This window comes from Chiloscyllium punctatum, chromosome 15 (genome assembly GCF_047496795.1).
Source record: "Chiloscyllium punctatum isolate Juve2018m chromosome 15, sChiPun1.3, whole genome shotgun sequence".
Lineage (NCBI taxonomy): Eukaryota > Metazoa > Chordata > Chondrichthyes > Orectolobiformes > Hemiscylliidae > Chiloscyllium > Chiloscyllium punctatum.
Window position 1 is genome coordinate 78,592,581 of NC_092753.1, and position 17,827 is coordinate 78,610,407.

Here is a 17,827-nt window from a genome sequence, read left to right on the forward strand (position 1 = left end):
TCACCCTCATTATCGTGTTCAATCCTTCACTGTTGTGCCCCACGGTACTCAACAAGTTAGAGTTGGTCATTTTGCCAAACAGTGCTTTCCTTCTTTGGGTGACTGCCTGGTATACTACAACTGGCATGATAGGAGACAGAGTGACAGCTGCATGAGGGCATTTTGAAGCCATTGATTTTAAATCAGAAACCGAATATAATAACAGCAGCAACCTTTCTTTGTTCCTGATCTTAATGCATTAAAATGCTGGTACTGTAAGCATAAAATGTCTGCCATCAGGAATACAAGCATCCTAACTTGGGATGAAAGCCAAACCACAGGCTGCTCAAGGTGCAATCCCAGTCAATAAGCTATTTTTTAAATTGTTGTAACCATTTACTTTCCTCTTTTTAATGAGGGTGTTTTACCATTAGTTGTCTGTTCAATAAAAATAAATAATTTACAGTACATTTTGATTAACACCTTCCTTTTCCTGTCTATTGTGCTTTTTTGGAAATAAATAGTATCTCTTACATAATATCTCCCACAAACAAGCTTGGAATTTTGTTATTCACGTGAATTCCTTTCAGGCTAGTGGAATTTGACATGTTCTGAATAGATCTGCTGCTACTGGCCCAGGCATGGGTTGAGAATGTGAGGGAGGGGAGAAAACATGGAATTATTAAGATTTATAGTAATCCACAGTGTAGATTGTATATTCGAAAATTCCTGCTATTACACATTGTCCAATACACTTTACTAAGAACGTACATTTTTACAGAGACCTGTCACATACACACACCACAAATACTTCCAAATCACAATCAATTGTTTGTGAAGTACAGCCGCTATCCATGTTTAAGAAAAGGCAGATACAGTTTGTGTAAAGCAAGGCCTTACAAATTGAAAGTGAAATGAATGACCAGATGATTCTATTCTTGGTTATTGTCAATGATGAATGAAGCTGTCCAGCTTTCCAAGGACTCCCTGTTCTAAGCTTGAGATATGAAATCAAAAGTTTGATCCCTGGTATTTGTAGAGTTACCAATTTTTACCAGAGTGACAACTACCATAAGCCATGATGATTCTGTGTGTGCTGGAAGTCGGAGAGCTGCTGGTGACATATCAACAATTCCATCCCTTGTGCTTTTCTGGTCATTGCTATGTATTTCTGCACGTGCGGACCGCAAGAGTTTGGGTCAGGAAATTTAATAAGGCTTCACCACATCCCAACACTTTGGGTTTTTTTTTGCATGAAGAATGGGTGAGATACTGGAGGGCAGCCAATAATTATGAAAACTTACGCTGAAATTGAAATCAGGACAGTTGACAGATGAGGAAACTGTAGGACTTCATAAAAAAAGACCTGAAACTAAAGAACCCCTTTGTTAAGGAAAAAAATGTACAATGAAAGCAAATCTTAATTTGATCAGCATTGGTAAGTTGCCAGTGGTTGACTGTCTAGCCCTTCCACATCAGCAGCACTAAGTAAGAATGCACAATTCTCTCCAGTGTGCTTTAGTCCTCCTTGGGATGTGTTTATGTCATTCCAGTGAATCTTGCTGCACCTCGCTGTTTTTCCACCCACGCAAGAGAGTAATGTTAACAGGTGGTAAAACAGCTCGGCTCAACATGTCTGGCACCAGTGGTTATGCTTGTGGCCTACTGACTCATGGCTTAATTATGAAGCCGACACAATGGTTTCAAAGTTAGTCTGTAAACCTAGAAGCATGCAAAAAAAAATTAAAGGAGCAAGATCTCAAGCCAAAGGTCTGTGCATTGGGAATTACTGTGAGAAAAGGAAGGAATAGAAAACTTTAATAAAAAAAAGCATCCTCTCAATGCCTCGCTTACTATCGGGCACCTGAAGGAAGAATCGTGGGAAGGTTACTAACTGTTAGTCATAAGGAGAATAACTGATACATGTCATTGCCAATTGAAAGTGGTGGCAATGTGTGAATAGTAAATGAAATACTAAACAATACACAAACAATTTGTTACAGTAACACCTTTGTTACAATTGGCAGATGTTACTACTAGTTACTCAGTGAGACTTATTGCAGTGAGAGGTGACTGAGAGTTTGGGAATTGCAACACACCATTAACTTAATTCTTTATGAAGCAAGTCTGCATGCAAATTTTAATCCAATTTCATCCCTGTGTGAGTTTTCAGCAATTTTATTTTTCATTTGCGAAGGCGCTTCATGACAGGGTGGCAATGGCCACTCACAGGGAGTAGTGTTCAGGAAACTACAGGCACCACCTTTGACATTTAGGTGTGGCACAGTGGCTTAGTGGCTAGCACTGTGACCTCACTATGCCAGGGACCCTGCTTCAATTCCAGCCTTGGGTGACTGTGTCGTGTTTACGTGTTCTCCAAGGTCTCTGTGTGGGTTTTATCTGGGTGCTCTGATTTCTTCACACAGTCCAAAGACATGCAAGTTAGGTGGATTGGCCATACTAAATTGACCCATAGTGCGCAGGCTATGTGAATTAGTCATGGTAAATGTAGGGTGGGGGGGCTGGGTCGAGGGGGATACTGCTCTTTGGAAGTTCAGCTCAGTCTTGATGGGCCAAATGGCCTCTTTCCACACTATAGGGATTCTATGATTTTGACCTATCAATAGGTAGCAAATCAAGCTCTTCACTTGAAGGTTCACTTCAAAGCAGTATTTGATTGGAGAATCAACTTAGTCCTTTTCTCTGTTTGTCAAAAATACCTGTTGAAAGCTTGAAAGAAATAGTTGTTTTTCACGCCACAACTCACACACAGCCTGAATGTAGCACTCCCTCTCAGCCTCTTCCTCTCAATGACTCAGAAAAGATGGGAGCTTTTAATCCAATCAGTCATCCCATCAATTCAAAATTTAGCAGTGTCTAAAACCTAACCTTGATGTTAGTTTCTCCTGAAATGACATTATGTGATATAAATGATATGTGAAATGTGCAGTTTTGGTCTCCTTACTTGAGAAAGGATGTAGTGGCACTAGAGAGGGCGCAGAGGAGGTTCACTGGGTTGATTCTGGAGTTGAGTGGGTTGGCTAATGAGGAGGGACTGAGTAGACTGGAACTATATTCATTGGAATTCAGAAGAATGAGGTGGGATCTAATAGAAACATATAAAATGTATGGAGGGAATAGATAAGATTGAAGGAGAGAGGATGATTACACTGGGGGGGTGAAACTAGAATAATGGGCAGAGCCTCAAGATTAGAGGGAGCAGATTTAGGATGGAATTGAGAAGGAACTTCTTCATTCAGAGGGTTGCGAATCTGTGGAATTCCCGACCCAGTGAAGTAGTTGAGGCTTCCTTATTAGATGTTTTTAAAGCTATGATAGATTATGTTTTGAACTGTAAAGGAATTAAAGGTGTGTAAGGGTGTGTAAGTGGAGCTGAAACCATGAAAAGATCAGCCGTGATGTTATTGAATGGCAGTGCAGGCTTGAAGGGCCAGCAGCCTACTCCTGCTCCTAGCGCCTATGTTCTTATGAGTGTACTAATGCTATTATATATCTATGAAATTCTTATCTCAATGAAGTTGTTAGCACATTTACCTTAGATGGGTAAACACTGCTGCCAACAGATGGTAGAAATTTGGTAATATTCAGTTCTTGTAATTTAATATTCTTTTTGTCCTTCAGCTTTTAAACCTTGCCAGTGCCCTGCACTGTCGCCTTTGGGCTGCTATGTATTGAAAATTTTATTGGGCATGTTGCTGACCGGGGGCTATATATTAGCAAGGGGAATCTGGAAGAAAACAGAGGAACTCATTGTTTTAACACAATGCATAGTTTTGAATGTAGGTTTGCTCGCTGAGCTGGAAGGTTCATTTTCAGACGTTTCATCACCATACTAGATAACATCATCAGTGAGCCTCTGGATGAAGCACTGGTGGTATGGCCCACTTTCTATTTATGTGTTTGGGTTTCCTTGGATTGGTGATGTCATTTCCTGTGGTGATGGCATTTCCTGGTGATCTTCTCAGAGGGCTTCAGAAGAAACAATGCATAGTTATGTGTCTCATTGCTTCTTATTGAATAGCGTCTTCTCAAGAACCTGACATAGTCCCTCACCTAGACTTCTGGAACAAATAAAAGACCAGCTGAGACAAAATTCACAGCATGGGGAAGGTGAACATTTTGGGTTCATAAGAAGGCTTGGGTATGTAGGTCATCTAATTTTGTTCTCTTAGTGACTTCAAGGCATATCTGGAGCATTTTTGGTGTTAAAGGAAGAATTCTGTTACTCTTAGGTCAAGTAGATTCCATTCTCGACTGAGAGCAATTGTGAACTCAAAAGCCTCAAAATTGATTCATAACAGTGGTCACAAATCTTGGCCATGATCTGTAATCTTTGAGGCCAGACCATGAGCTTAATAAAACATTACAGGCTCTTCGGTCCTCAATGTTGCGCAATGTTTCTCAATAACGTTTCTTTAATTCCTGTAAGGAGGTATGGCTCCAGCACACTATCTCCTCATCAGAGTGGCAGGGCTGTTCCACTTTCTATTGGGAATAGCAGTAGCACCGCTATAGTTAGAGGTTTATGTATATCACTGAGATTTGGAATACATTCAATGTCTGCTCAATCAGACAGATTGCATTCCATCCGCAGTACCCTTCTGTTCCAGGATGCAGGACCCCTAACTTCAGTCCCTGATGATTCAAGCTTTTTAATTTGGGAAAACTGGTACATTAATCGATTAGAATTCTGCGGCATTCTGAAGGTTGAAAAGGTCAAACATTTATAGGACCAGTGTTTTTTTCCCCGAATTTAAATGTTACATTTTCAAGCCAAGGCTTCAGGAGAATAGTGAAATCTGTGGTACTGTACGCAGACAGCTCAGCAACAAGGTGTACAGCTTTTCATTGCCCCACATTTTACCCTATCACACCTAGATAAACGGAACCTTCCCCCTGTACTCAATAGGCATTCATTGATAATAGACCCCCCCAAGGTGGAATTTTTCAAGCAGTGATATAAGAAATAAAACTTCCGCTATGCAAGCTGCTAGCTTTCTCAACTACTCAAGTATACTTTGAGCTGTTGCCCAGTCCAAGCATTGATTTATATGGTGACTGATTAAATGGGCACAGGCGGAGGGTTGGGATGTGTAATTTGTCAAGGTTTGGCTGATGCAGCTAAATATTGACCCCTAAGCTGGCAGAAACGTTAAATTCCCCTTATTTTAAGCTGAGTGCTAAATGTAACTATTGCAAATCAGACTTTAGAAACAAATCTACTAATTCATCCGAAAATGGAGCCTACACTTGCCGTTGAGGCACACAAGCAGGACCACCACCACAGTGCCATAACTGACAAGCGATAGTCTTTAAAGCTACTACTAGTATCAGTAGTAGTAGTGGAGATTAATACCTGAAAAGTCTATCACTTGCCTTGGGGAAATTTCTTCAGCTCCGTGGATGTTTTCACATTTTGTTACCTGCGATTCAGCACATTCAGTTGAATGCAAGAAATAAATCAGATCAAAGAGGGGAAGAGAGAAGTTGGACACCTGAGTAACAATTGCTCTCTATCTTACAATATTCCCAATGTGCATGAGTTACTTATATTTTAGCAGCAATCCTTCAAGTACAGACAAAACTAAAATTCTATTGCTCTGTTGTTTCAAGTGTCTTACCTCATTACTTTTATCAATCAGATGCCTTCAAGAAGTACTGAAACTCTGCCAAGTTCCAGCTGCCAGAGGCACAACCACTTGTGAAGGATTAAGTGGTCCAGACAAGTTTGGTCAACTAGTGCCAAGAGGTCATGGAGATCTTTGATTGCTGGGGACTGTGAGATGGGTGATGGAGAACAGGGGTTGGTGAGACAGCTAAAAGGAGAATAGGGGTGTGGTGGGGGGCAGGTAGAGTCCAGATGCTTGCACTACTGTGTCCTTGGTGGTTAAGTAAGTGACAGTGACTCACACACAAACTCCTGAAGAATTGATGTATTGGGGTCGGGCTAGTCATGTTGTGGTTGTATAGGACATTAGTTATGCCACTTTTGGAATACTGTATGCAATTCTGGTCTCCCTGCTATAGGAAAGATGTTGCAAAACTTGAAAGGGTTCAGAGAAGATTTACGAGGATTGCCAAGGTTGGAAAGTTTGAGCTGTAGGGAAAGGCTGGATAGGTTGGGGATATTTTACCCGGAGCATCAGAGGCTGAGGGGGATTTCATCGAAGTTTATAAAATCATGAAGGGCATGAATAGGGTAAATGGTCAAAGTCTTTTCCCCAGTGTAGAGGAGTCCAAGACTAGAAGACATAGGTTCAAAGTGAGAGGGGAAAGATTTAAAAGGGACCTAAGGAGATTTCTTTTCACTCTGATGTGTATGGAATGAGCTGCCAGAGGAAGTGGTAGAGGTTGGCACAGTTGCTACATTTAAAAGGCATCTGGATGCGTATATGAATAGGAAAGGTTTAGAAGGATATGGGCCAAATGCTGAAAAATGGGGCTAGATTTATTTAGGATTTTGGGTTGACAAAGAACAAGTTGGACTGAAAGGTCTGTTTCTGTGCTGTACACCTCCATGACTATGAATAGTCTGAAAACTCTTTGTTTGTACCTCAGTAATTTCCACAGGTCATGAAGAGCTTCCAGTTCTCCAGAAATGCCCTGTCCCGACCCAAGTGCCTTCCTTCCAATACATCGTCGGCCGAGATTCATCTGGGAGTTTTATTATGTTGAGTAAGGATCATCAATAGATCATCAAGTCGAATATTAAGAATTGCAACAAAAATATTTCATTCCTCACAAATTAGATACACATGGACAAAACATTAATATTTCCCTTGTTGGAATTTGATTCTATTTTATTATTTCATTACAGGGAATTTCTGAATTAGACATAAAAGGTCTTTTAGCTACAACAGAACCTATCATTATGTTAAGATTTGCATTTTAAAATACATTTCACATGTATATGTGGTTACTTGAAAATGTCTTGTAGCTGTTTGATTTTCTGCCTACACTGCTCGAGTTCAATCCAATGTGAGCTGCTTGTGATGCTTCACCGAAATTACGCTTTTCCTCTCATGCCAACAGTTTCCATGCACTTTGCAGAGGAATGCCTTGATCTGGCATTGTAACTCTGCTCATGATGCCCGCACCCTTTGGAGAACTTTGATTGTGTGTGTTTTGTTGCCCCATTTCAGAATACAACTGAACAAAGGAATGCCAGCAGATCAACTGGAAAATGTTCATCCTAGTTTGCAAACCTCCTTTATCTTCGCAAATCGCTTCACTCTGCCACCAAGAGAGGGATCTTCAGGCACAATCTCACAGCCAACATGGAAAGGGACATAAGGGGGGGACAGAGTGGAAGCTGTGATGTTGGGGCTGTTGGATCTGCAGTTCAATGCGCTCCCACCTCTGAGCCATTGAGCCAGAGTCAACGTGTGGAAGGCAGCTTGCCTGGCAGCCTTGGGTAGTCAACTGGGAGAAAGTGAGGATTACAGATGCTAGAGATCGGAGTCGAGAATGTGGTGCTGGAAAAACACAGCATCCGAGGAGCAGGAGAATCAACATTTTGAGCAGAAGCTCTTCATCAGGAATGAGGTTTGTGGCACAAGGGGACTGAGAGATAAATGGAAAGGGGGGTGGGGCTGGGGGAAGGTAGCTGAGATTGTGATAGATACATGGAGGTGGGGGTAAAGGTGATAGGTCAGAGAGGAGGGTGGAGCTGATAGCTGGGAAGGAAGATGGACAAGTAGGACAGGTCAAGAGGTTGGATCTGGGATAAGGTGGGGGGAGAGGAAATGAGGAAACTGGTGAAATTCACATTGATTCCAAGGTGGAAAATGAGGCATTCTTCTTCCAGGCTTCGGGTGGTAAGGATTTGGCAAGGGAGGAGGCTATAGATCTGCATGTCCTTGGGGTGTGGGAGGTGGAGTGAAAGTGTTCAGCCATGGAGCATTGGAGCGTGTGTCCCAGAGATGTTCTCTGAAGTGTTCTGCAAGTAGCTATCCTGTCTCTCCAATGTTGAGGAGACTTTTGCAAGTACGCATCCTGTCTCCTCAATGTAGATGAGACTTTTGCAAGTAGGCGTCCTGCCTTGCATAGTCACAGAATGAAGGGATTTCTACTTTCAGTGAAGCAACTGAGCGTGCACAAAAAGACCTTTAATAACATGATGTCTAATTACATGGAACTGGAGCCCAGGTCCACAGGGCATCAAAAACATGACTCTCTTGTCATCCTGTAGTGTAGAATTATGTTTAGTAATGGAGTGTTTGTTCCCAACACAGGTAACCATTCATGGTGGCTGTTGAAAGCCATCTGTACATGTCCATGTGGCATCGTCAGGAGGTGTCTTCTGTTGTGCCAGGGCACTCCTGCAGGATCATCCGGCACAATGGCGATGGAGTCAATGCAGCACTATCTTTCCCTGCACCATGTGGAGGTTTTTAAAAATTCCAGCCAGATCTTGAAACAGCAGAACAGGGCAGCCTCCATCAATTCAGCTTGTTTCTCACCCCACCATTGATCACTGCATATTTTTTCCCCACCCTGTGAATGTACGGGCAGTGCCATCTTTACAGATGGCAGCTGCAGCTCAGTTGCTTGGCAATGATGTAATATTGTAATGCGCTGATTCTGCGTATACATGCATATCACCTTGGCCATAAACACAGCCATTCAATAAAGCCTGGGGCTGCTCACTCATACCAATGTGGATCTCACATTAGCACTGTTACCAATTTGGATGATTGGGGACACTGATTGAATTGGGTGTTGTTGTGTTGTATAGGGTGGGGTATTGTGAGACCCCAATGTCTTCACCCTAGTTGGAGGCACAGAGATTTGGGGTGGTCACACTGAATACTAACTTGTGGTTGGGCTTCCCTTGGCAGCTACGACGTGTTGTAATTAAATACCTTTGCAGAGGGTGCTGCACCTCTGCCAGACAAGGGCAGGAGGGAGCTATCATTTTTCCACGCCCTCTAAGTGAACCAATTCCAGTGGATGCATTGCTAACAAGGATAGGTTCAGGATCCAGAGGTGGTCGCAACCCTTATGATTGTTTTTAATTACACTCCAATTATACTCCTGGTATCTCATCACATCCAATTCCTTATTCCACTGATTGTTGTACTTTCTTTTAATTGGCAGCAGCCTTAGTAAACAACAGACTATCCGAACATGTAATATTCATTATCAACCCATCAATTCCTACAGCTACCTTCACCACACTTCCTCACCCCCTGCTACCTATAAGGACTCATTTCTATTCTCCCAGTTTTTCTATCTCTGTCTCATCTGTTCTGATCATTCATCTCCCACAATGGTGCTTCCTACCTGCCTTCCTTTTTCTTCAACTCAGGATCCCAACACTCGGTCAATGTGAGGAGATGAATCATAGACTGGCTGACCACTTTGAAGAACCCTGGCATTCTGTCCTCAGAAATGACCCCGAGCTTCCTGTTGCCTGCCACTTTGACACCAATATCAAAGACACAGGCCTGTTATACTGTTCCAGTGAGGCTCAGCACAAACAGCAGCATCTCATTTTCTACTTGGGAAGCCTGCAGCGTCTAGGAATCAACAACGAGTTCAGACCTTTAGCCTGATTCCGTCCTTCCATGATTTTTACCCACTCCTACACCCAGTCCTGTTATAATATGGGATGTTTTTAGCTCAGCCACCCATTCTCATGTACTCGTGGGGCAATTACCACAATATGTGGGTTGCTTTCAGTATAGTTTACCAATTCTCTCCTACTTTTAGCTCTGATTATCACTTATTCAGCGTTTCTTCTGTCATAGAATCCCGACAGTGTGGAAGGACGCCACTCAACCCATTGTGTCCCACACTCACCCTCCAAAGAGCAACCCACCCAGACCCACCCCCTACCTTATATCTCTGCATTTCACATGGCCAATCCATCTCACCTGCATATCTTTGAGGAAACCGGAGCACCTGGAGGAAACACACGCAGACATGGGGAGAATGTGCAAACTCCACACAGAAAGTCTCACCAGGGTGGAATCAAACCCAGATCCCTGGCACTGTGAACCAGTACTGCTAACCACTGAGCCACTGTTCTATCCTTTTCTGCTATCCATTATCTCCTGGTTTACCGAGCTCTTTCATATCTCTCTCTGTTGGGGCTCCATCGCCATTTATCTGCTCACCTCTCCCCTTCCCCACCCCCTCCCTAAACCTCAGTTTCAACATAAATAACACCTTTTCCTAGTTGCTAACAGAGATACTGGATTTGAAACATTAACTCTGCTTTATTCCCACAGAGTCGAGAGTGTGGTGCTGGAAAAGTACTGCATGTTAGGCAGCATTTCAGGAGCAGGAAGATTGATATTTCAGGCAAAAGCCCTTCAGCAGGAGTTTTGCCAGCAGTTTGTTTTTGTTTCAGATCTCCGACATCCACAATCCTTTGTCCTATCGCCTGGATGAATGCCTTGTCTGTTCTCAACAACCATTACCACCTAGTTTGCATTTTGTTTTATGATACCTTGGCTTCCTAGTCAACTATTCCTACAGTAGACAACCCATCCCATTTCTGCCTATCCTTGGTTTCATAGAGGATCAAGAATAGACAATAAACAACAGGCAATAGACAATAGACAATAGGTGCAATTCTGCCCTTCGAGCCTGCACCACCATTCAATATGATCATGGCTGATCATCCTTAATTAGTATCCTGTTCTTGCCTTATCTCCATAACCCTTGATTCCACTATCCTTGAGAGCTCTATCCAACTCTTTCTTAAATGAATCCAGAGACTGGGCCTCCACTGCCCTCTGGGGCAGAGCATTCCACACAGTCACCACTCTCTGGGTGAAGACGTTTCTCCTCATCTCTGTCCTAAATGGTCTACCCCGTATTTTTAAGCTGTGTCCTCTGGTTCGGCACTCACCCATCAGCGGAAACATGTTTCCTGCTGCCAGAGTGTCCAATCCTTTCATAATCTTATATGACTCAATCAGATCCCCTCTCAGTCTTCTAAACAAGCCCAGTCACTCCAGTCTTTCAGCATAAGGTAGTCCCGCCATTCCAGGAATTGACCTCGTGAACCTACGCTGTACTCCCTCAATAGCCAGAATGTCTTTCCTCAACTTTGGAGACCAGAACTGCACACAATACCCCAGGTGTGGTCTCACCAGGGCCCTGTACAGCTGCAGAAGAACCTCTTTGCTTCTATACTCAATCCCTCTTGTTACGAAGGCCAGCATGCTATTAGCCTTCTTCACTACCTGCTGCACCTGCATGCTTGCCTTCATTGACTGGTGTGCAAGAACACCCAGATTTCTTTGTACTGCCCCTTTACCTAAATTGATTCTATTTAGGTAGTAATCTGCCTTCCTGTTCTTGCCACCAAAGTGGATATCCATACATTTATCCACATTAAACTGCATCTGCCATGCATCTGACGACTCACCTAACCTGTCCAGGTCACCCTGTAATCTCCTAACATCCTCCTCACATTTCACCCTGCCACCTAGTTTAATATCATCAGCAAATTTGCTAATGTTATTACTAATACCATCTTCTATATCATTAATATATATTGTAAAAAGCTGTGGTCCCAGCACTGATCCCTGGGGTACCCCACTGGTCACTGCCTGCCATTCCGAAATGGAGCCATTTATCATTACTCTTTGTTTCCTGTCAGCCAACCAACTTTCAATCCAAGTTAGTACTTTGCCCCCAATACCATGTGCCCTAATTTTGCTCACGAACCTCCTATGTGGGACTTTATCAAAAGCTTTTTGAAAGTCCAGGTACACTGCATCTACTGGATCTCCCTCGTCCATCTTCAGAGTTACATCCTCAAAAAATTCCAGAAGATTAGTCAAGTATGATTTCCCCTTCATAAATCCATACTGACTCTGACCTATCCTGTTACTACTATCCAGATGTGCCGTAATTTCATCCTTTATAATTGACTCCAGCATCTTTCCCACCACTGAGGTCAGACTAACTGGTCTATAATTTCCTGCTTTCTCTCTCCTACCTTTCTTAAAAAGTGGTACAACATTAGCCACCCTCCAATACACAGGAACTGATCCCGAATCTATCGAACCCTGGAAAATAATCACCAACGCATCCACGATTTCTAGAGCCACCTCCTTCAGTACCCTGGGATGTAGACCATCAGGCCCCAGGAATGTGTCAACCTTCAGACCTAACAGTCTCTCCAACACCAAATCCTGGCAAATATAAATTCCCTTCAGTTCAGGTCCTTCAGCCACTGTTACCTCAGGGAGATTGCTTGTGTCTTCCCCAGTGAACACAGATCTGAAGTATCAATTCAATTCTTCTGCCATTTCTTTCTTCCCCGTAATATATTCCCCTGTTTCTGTCTTCAAGGGCCCAATTTTAGTCTTAATCATTTTTTTGCCTTTCACATACCTAAAAAAAGCTTTTACTATCCTCCTTTATATTTTTGGCCAGTTTACCTTCGTACCTCATTTTTTCTCTGCGTATTTCCTTCTTAGTAATCCTCTGTTGAGAAGAAGCATATTATCAAAACGATGGGATTGCAAAGCTCTGAGATGCGACAGGATCTGGGTATTTTAATGCGAGAATAGTGAAATGTTAGCATGAAAGTACAGCAAATAATTACGAAAGTTAATTCAATGTTATAATTTATTGCAAAAAATATTGAATGCCATTGTGTGGAGGTTAGGCTTCAATTATGTAGGGAACTGGTGAACTCATATCTGGAGCATCGTGCACAGCCCTGGTTTTCTTATGTATGGGAGAATATAAATGCAATAATATTAGATTGGAATGGGCAACATGTCTTATGAGGGAAGGTTGCATGGACTAGACTTGTATCCACTCGAATGTAGGTATTAAGGGGTATGGCTCAGAAACATGTATATGGCATTAGGTGACAGGTCAGCCAGTAATGGCAGAATAGGCTTGAGAGACCAAATAGTCTACTCCTGTTCCCATATTTATATGTTGTTATTTAGAAGAATACAAGGGTGCATGTGGAATGATTTTTTTTTCTTGTGGGGGAATCCAGAACTAGAAGTTTAAGACTAAGGAGGCACACATTTACAACAGAGTTGAGAAGATGTTTTTTCTCTCCAAGAGTTGGGAGTCTTTAGAACTCTTATTTTGAAAAGGCGGTGGAAGCAATGTCTCTGAATAGTTTGAAGGCAGAGGTTGATACATTTGCAGAAAGCAGGCGATTAAAAGATTACCAGGAGTAGGTGGGAATATGGATAAATCCTATTAGATGGTAGAGTGGACTGGAGAGGCCAAATAGCTTCCTTCTGTTGCTAACTCACATTTTGTATCTTGAACTTGAAACATTAACTCGGCATGGACTAGTTAGACTGAAGAGTCTGTTTCTGTGTTGTATGACTCCATGACCTGCTGAAGCTTTCCTTAACCTCGGTTTTTCATAATTTCAGATCACCTGCATCCCCAATTTTTGCTTTTATTTTGATTCCTGTCCTGACGCCTTAGTGCATTGTCCACTTAGAGGCTAATCCTGGTTTGAATTTTGCCTAATGCTGTGTTAGCTGATCACCACCCTATTTGCAGGGAAATACTCCGCGTAAGTTTGGGCTAGGGATTAGTCAACACAGGAGCTCAGATCAGCCATCTAAGAGCCTGCTGGCACACGCTGTCAAAGGCTGAGATATGTCTGCCAGCCAATCACCTGGGCACAAGGAGTTGGTATGACAGATTTCCTGCAGTGTGTGCAAAAACCAGAGAACAGGACTGAAAAAAGTGGATTGAAATCATTTACACTATTATTATGATCTTAAAGTCAATGCAGAACCATATGCACCCCTTTTCATCTGATTCTTCTTGGAAAGGTACATTTGACATTTCACTTTCTACTAAACTTCACAATAACACATCCCCTAAAGATTACTAATCTTAATTTGAATCTGAAGTTAAATGTTGTGTTCCTTCAGTGATTCAGCTTTTTGAGGATAATGTTCAGGCAAATATAAGCTCTAACTTATGCCTTTAAACCATCCAACTTAAAGCCCGAAGATTTATTCCTACTAATTACAGCAGTTAGCAGGGCAATATGACCAGCATCATAGGACATGAGTGCATAACAGTAAGTTTAATGGTGTAATTAATGCTGATCAATAGACAGTAATTAAAAATCTCAAAATCATTTTTGGTTTATGTCTACTGCACTGATTCCATCTAAGGTACATAATATCTTTAGCCTATGTTATATATCTTCCTGTGTTTAAGACTCAACCATATAATTATCATCAATGTGAATTGCTACTCCGTCTCCCAAGATCAACCAAAATTCAATATCATTTGAGACGGAATTCATTTCAGAAAGAGCCTGCATTTCTGTTGTAATTATATTGACATTATAAAGTTCCTGGTGATAAAATTAATTTTGTGTGGCTAACCGGTAAATCCCATAACAGCAAAGGGTTATTTCATACTCTCATAACATTTTACCCCTCCTGCTGGTGCTAAATTCTGCTTTAGTGTAACTTCACAGCATTAGCAACCAGTTATACAAAGTCTTTCATAGCTACCGGCAGACTCCGGGTGCTTTATAACGAACTAAGTACGTTTTTGATAAACACAAAGAGGTGCAGATGATGGAAATCTAAAACAAAAACAGAGTGCAAGAGAAACACAGCAGGTCTGGCAGAGTCTATGGAGAGAATACAGTGTTAATGTTTTGAGTCCAGTGAACCTTCATCAAAACTTAAGTATATTTTTGTTATGGCCTCATTTCTCAAAAAAAACATGGAATTTTACTTGGACTCAGCAAGATCACACAACCAATAAGTGACTGATTCTGGATTAGTGGTGCTGGAAGAGCACAGCAGTTCAGGCAGCATCCAAGGAGCAGCAAAATCGACGTTTCGGGCAAAAGCCCTTGCCCGAAACGTCGATTTCGAAGCTACTTGGATGCTGCCTGAACTGCTGTGCTCTTCCAGCACCACTAATCCAGAATCTGGTTTCCAGCATCTGCAGTCATTGTTTTTACCTCAATAAGTGACTGAGTAAACTTTTCAAACATCCTGTTGGTTAAGGGATACATACTGGCTATACATAAGAAAAATTCTGCTCCACCTCAAATAATCCATGGGATCTTTAATTTCCCAATTGAACAGGCACTTGGGGACTCGTTTCAACATCTTACGTGAAAGGTGCATGTCAATTTGCATTTTATGGTGAACCTAAAAGCTTACATACTCAGACGTAGTTGTTTTCTGAAGTATACAGTACGTCAGGGTGAAAGAATCTCATCCAAGAGCCTTTCTTTATCTGTCAGTGAATGCCAGTGGACTCGGATGCAATGGCAGACACCACAATTAAAACCAACTTTCACCTCTCCAGGGGTCATCATTGCTGCATCCCCTAACAGGGGCTTGCCGGATACATATCAAACATTGATTATTCTCCTGTCCTGACCTGGAGGTACTTACATCAATCGTAGGAACTTAGCTCCTGTCTCATTTAAAATACATGAACAGAGCATTAATGAAGCAAAGAAGATGCAATAGCAAGCTATGGGATACCTGATTTCCACAGATCCATGATGGAGAGGAGGCTACTCTTGTCCCAGAATATTTTAAAATACATAGATTGATAAAAGGACCACAATAATTTGAATAATCACACACAGATTGACTATTAATGACTGATGTCTAACTCTGAGAGCTTCTCCAGAGCACCACGCCAGGTCCTGGCTTCCTCACATTGGTTCCACGTGCACTTTTAACATCTCTACGCACCGATTGATGTCAAAGAGCCAGCAGACCTCCATAGAAGCATCCTCTTATGGAAAAGAGCCATGAACTGGGCTGGGAACAATTAACAACGATAGGATGAGGGAGGGGAGGGGGTTGGTGGGTGGAATCTTACTCTTTGACGAACCCAGCCTTGCCAATGGCTATGCCTTAACATCACTCAAGAAGAAAAGAGAGACAAACACCCCTCTTTCTTTCCGCCCTCTTTGCTTTCATTTTTTTCTAATATAACATCAAATGATTCTGAATACTGTGGCACCAATTGCATGGAAATGAGCACCAGGCTTTGCGCAGCATAATAGCCTGGAAATACAAGAAAGAATTCATAGTGTACATCTCACACACATGGTGAAGTTATTTGCGGATATACATCCAAACCATGACACTAACGGACTACAATTTCTTTGTTGAAAGATACAGCTTGTCACCAGAGGTTGAAGATTTAATTATTTTATTTTTTTCATTAGTAGATTTTATATATGAGTAGGAACACACAAAGAAAAGTTAGCAGCAGATGGATCGGTTAAATGCAATGTGGTTAACTGCAAAGGAAATTCAAAACTTTGTTCACAGAATACTTGCAGTGAGCCAGCTGCTATACAACCAGGCGCGCTCAAACCTAACAATTAGGAGTCCCAATCACTTGCATTGTCCGATTGAAAAAAAAGGCAACGTAAGCCAGTAATAAGCAGACGACACATAGAATAATGTGCCCTTTACCAACGGAGAATAAATTCATTGACTTGCCTTTCAAATCCGTGGACTGCAATTAGAACATAAAGGCACTAATGTATTTCTTTTTATAAATAACTGCTCGGAATAGGACCTTGTGAAAAGTGCTGTGACAGTTACCGGTGATCCCAAGGTGAGTCTCTAAACTCTATAACTTGTGGAATCACTTTAATTAACGGAGTACTTTTTTGATATCAGGTATCCTTATTCGGAAATTGATTCGGATTTAGTTAGTTGGTAGCAATCTGATATATAAGTGGGTTAAATGTTTTGAAGTTGATTTTTTTTTCCTCTGTTTGTTTTCCTCCTCTCAGTAGGGGTTGATTCCACAGATGCCAAGTCGGCAACTTGCCGTTCTGTTGATCAGTGCCCACGCTTCACATGCACTGAATGTCGGCAGAAAATGTGGCAGTGAAGGGTCATTAGAGATGGTCCCCATCTCCCCATTTCATGGTCACCTTCACACATTGAGCAAGATCTGGGCAGGATGCGGTGGGTATGTCGAACAGGGGTGCAAATATCAATTAGGATTTTCACTTCAATATTGTTAAAAGTTTAAATAGCATTCAGAACTGAAGATGCACATATTCCAACAACATGAAAAAAAATTGTCAGTGCTTCTACTAAGATTGAAGGGGGAGAAATAATCACAAAGGCACCAAACGTACCGCCGAAAATGTACACTGCATTCTGAACATAATTAAAACAAAATCGTAATGTCATCTTATCACTTCCAAGAGAGAAATTCTTTTTTGTTCAATAACTATAATAAAAAGTTAGTAATGGAATTCAATTATTTAAAACTATATTATTTTCAGCAGCACAAGAATTGAAAGCTGCAGTGAAATATTTCTGATGGTTTAAAGCAGCTCCACTACTCTTAAAGCAACACAGGCTCTGTTGTACAGGATCATATCGTTCTATTTGCATAATAAGCAAAAAGGGACTGTGAGTCACTTTTGCAAACTCTAGCCTCTGCTATTTCCTGACTGAGCTAAGGGGAGGGCAGGTGGGGCGGGAAGGGCATGCTACAATGAGAAAGAAAAGCGACATCACTTGGGGCACATGATCAACGGCAGCCAATTAGGTTGAATTATCAAAGGGGAACAGTTAAATTTGTAATTTAGGTTGTGTGAAACTCTTTGGGCCTCATAAACAACCACAGAACCACAAGTTGGGTGCAGACCAGTCACACAACAGTGGGTCCGGGATATTGGTCAGCACACAGCAACTCATTCTGATTTAAACCACAGAGTGCCAAGCATTTCGTACAGTGGTAAGCATCATCTAACCACAACCAATCCACTATTTTTACATTTCAGACCTCAAAAAGTACCTTATCGTGTTGTTTGCAGCGCTGCAGAAGCTGTGTGATAAGGTAAAAG

General features: G+C 41.8%; 1 protein-coding gene across 3 annotated transcripts in view; it reads left to right on the forward strand.

Annotated features, from left to right (window-relative positions):
* The first annotated feature begins 17,604 nt into the window (after positions 1-17,604).
* Positions 17,605-17,827, forward strand: part of runx1 (RUNX family transcription factor 1) — a 229,365-nt gene continuing 229,142 nt past the window's right edge. For all 3 annotated transcript variants that reach the window (XM_072585546.1, XM_072585547.1, XM_072585548.1), the window contains exon 1: positions 17,605-17,718. The gene's annotated coding sequence lies outside the window, so the exon portion shown is untranslated. The remainder of the gene's footprint in view (positions 17,719-17,827) is intronic.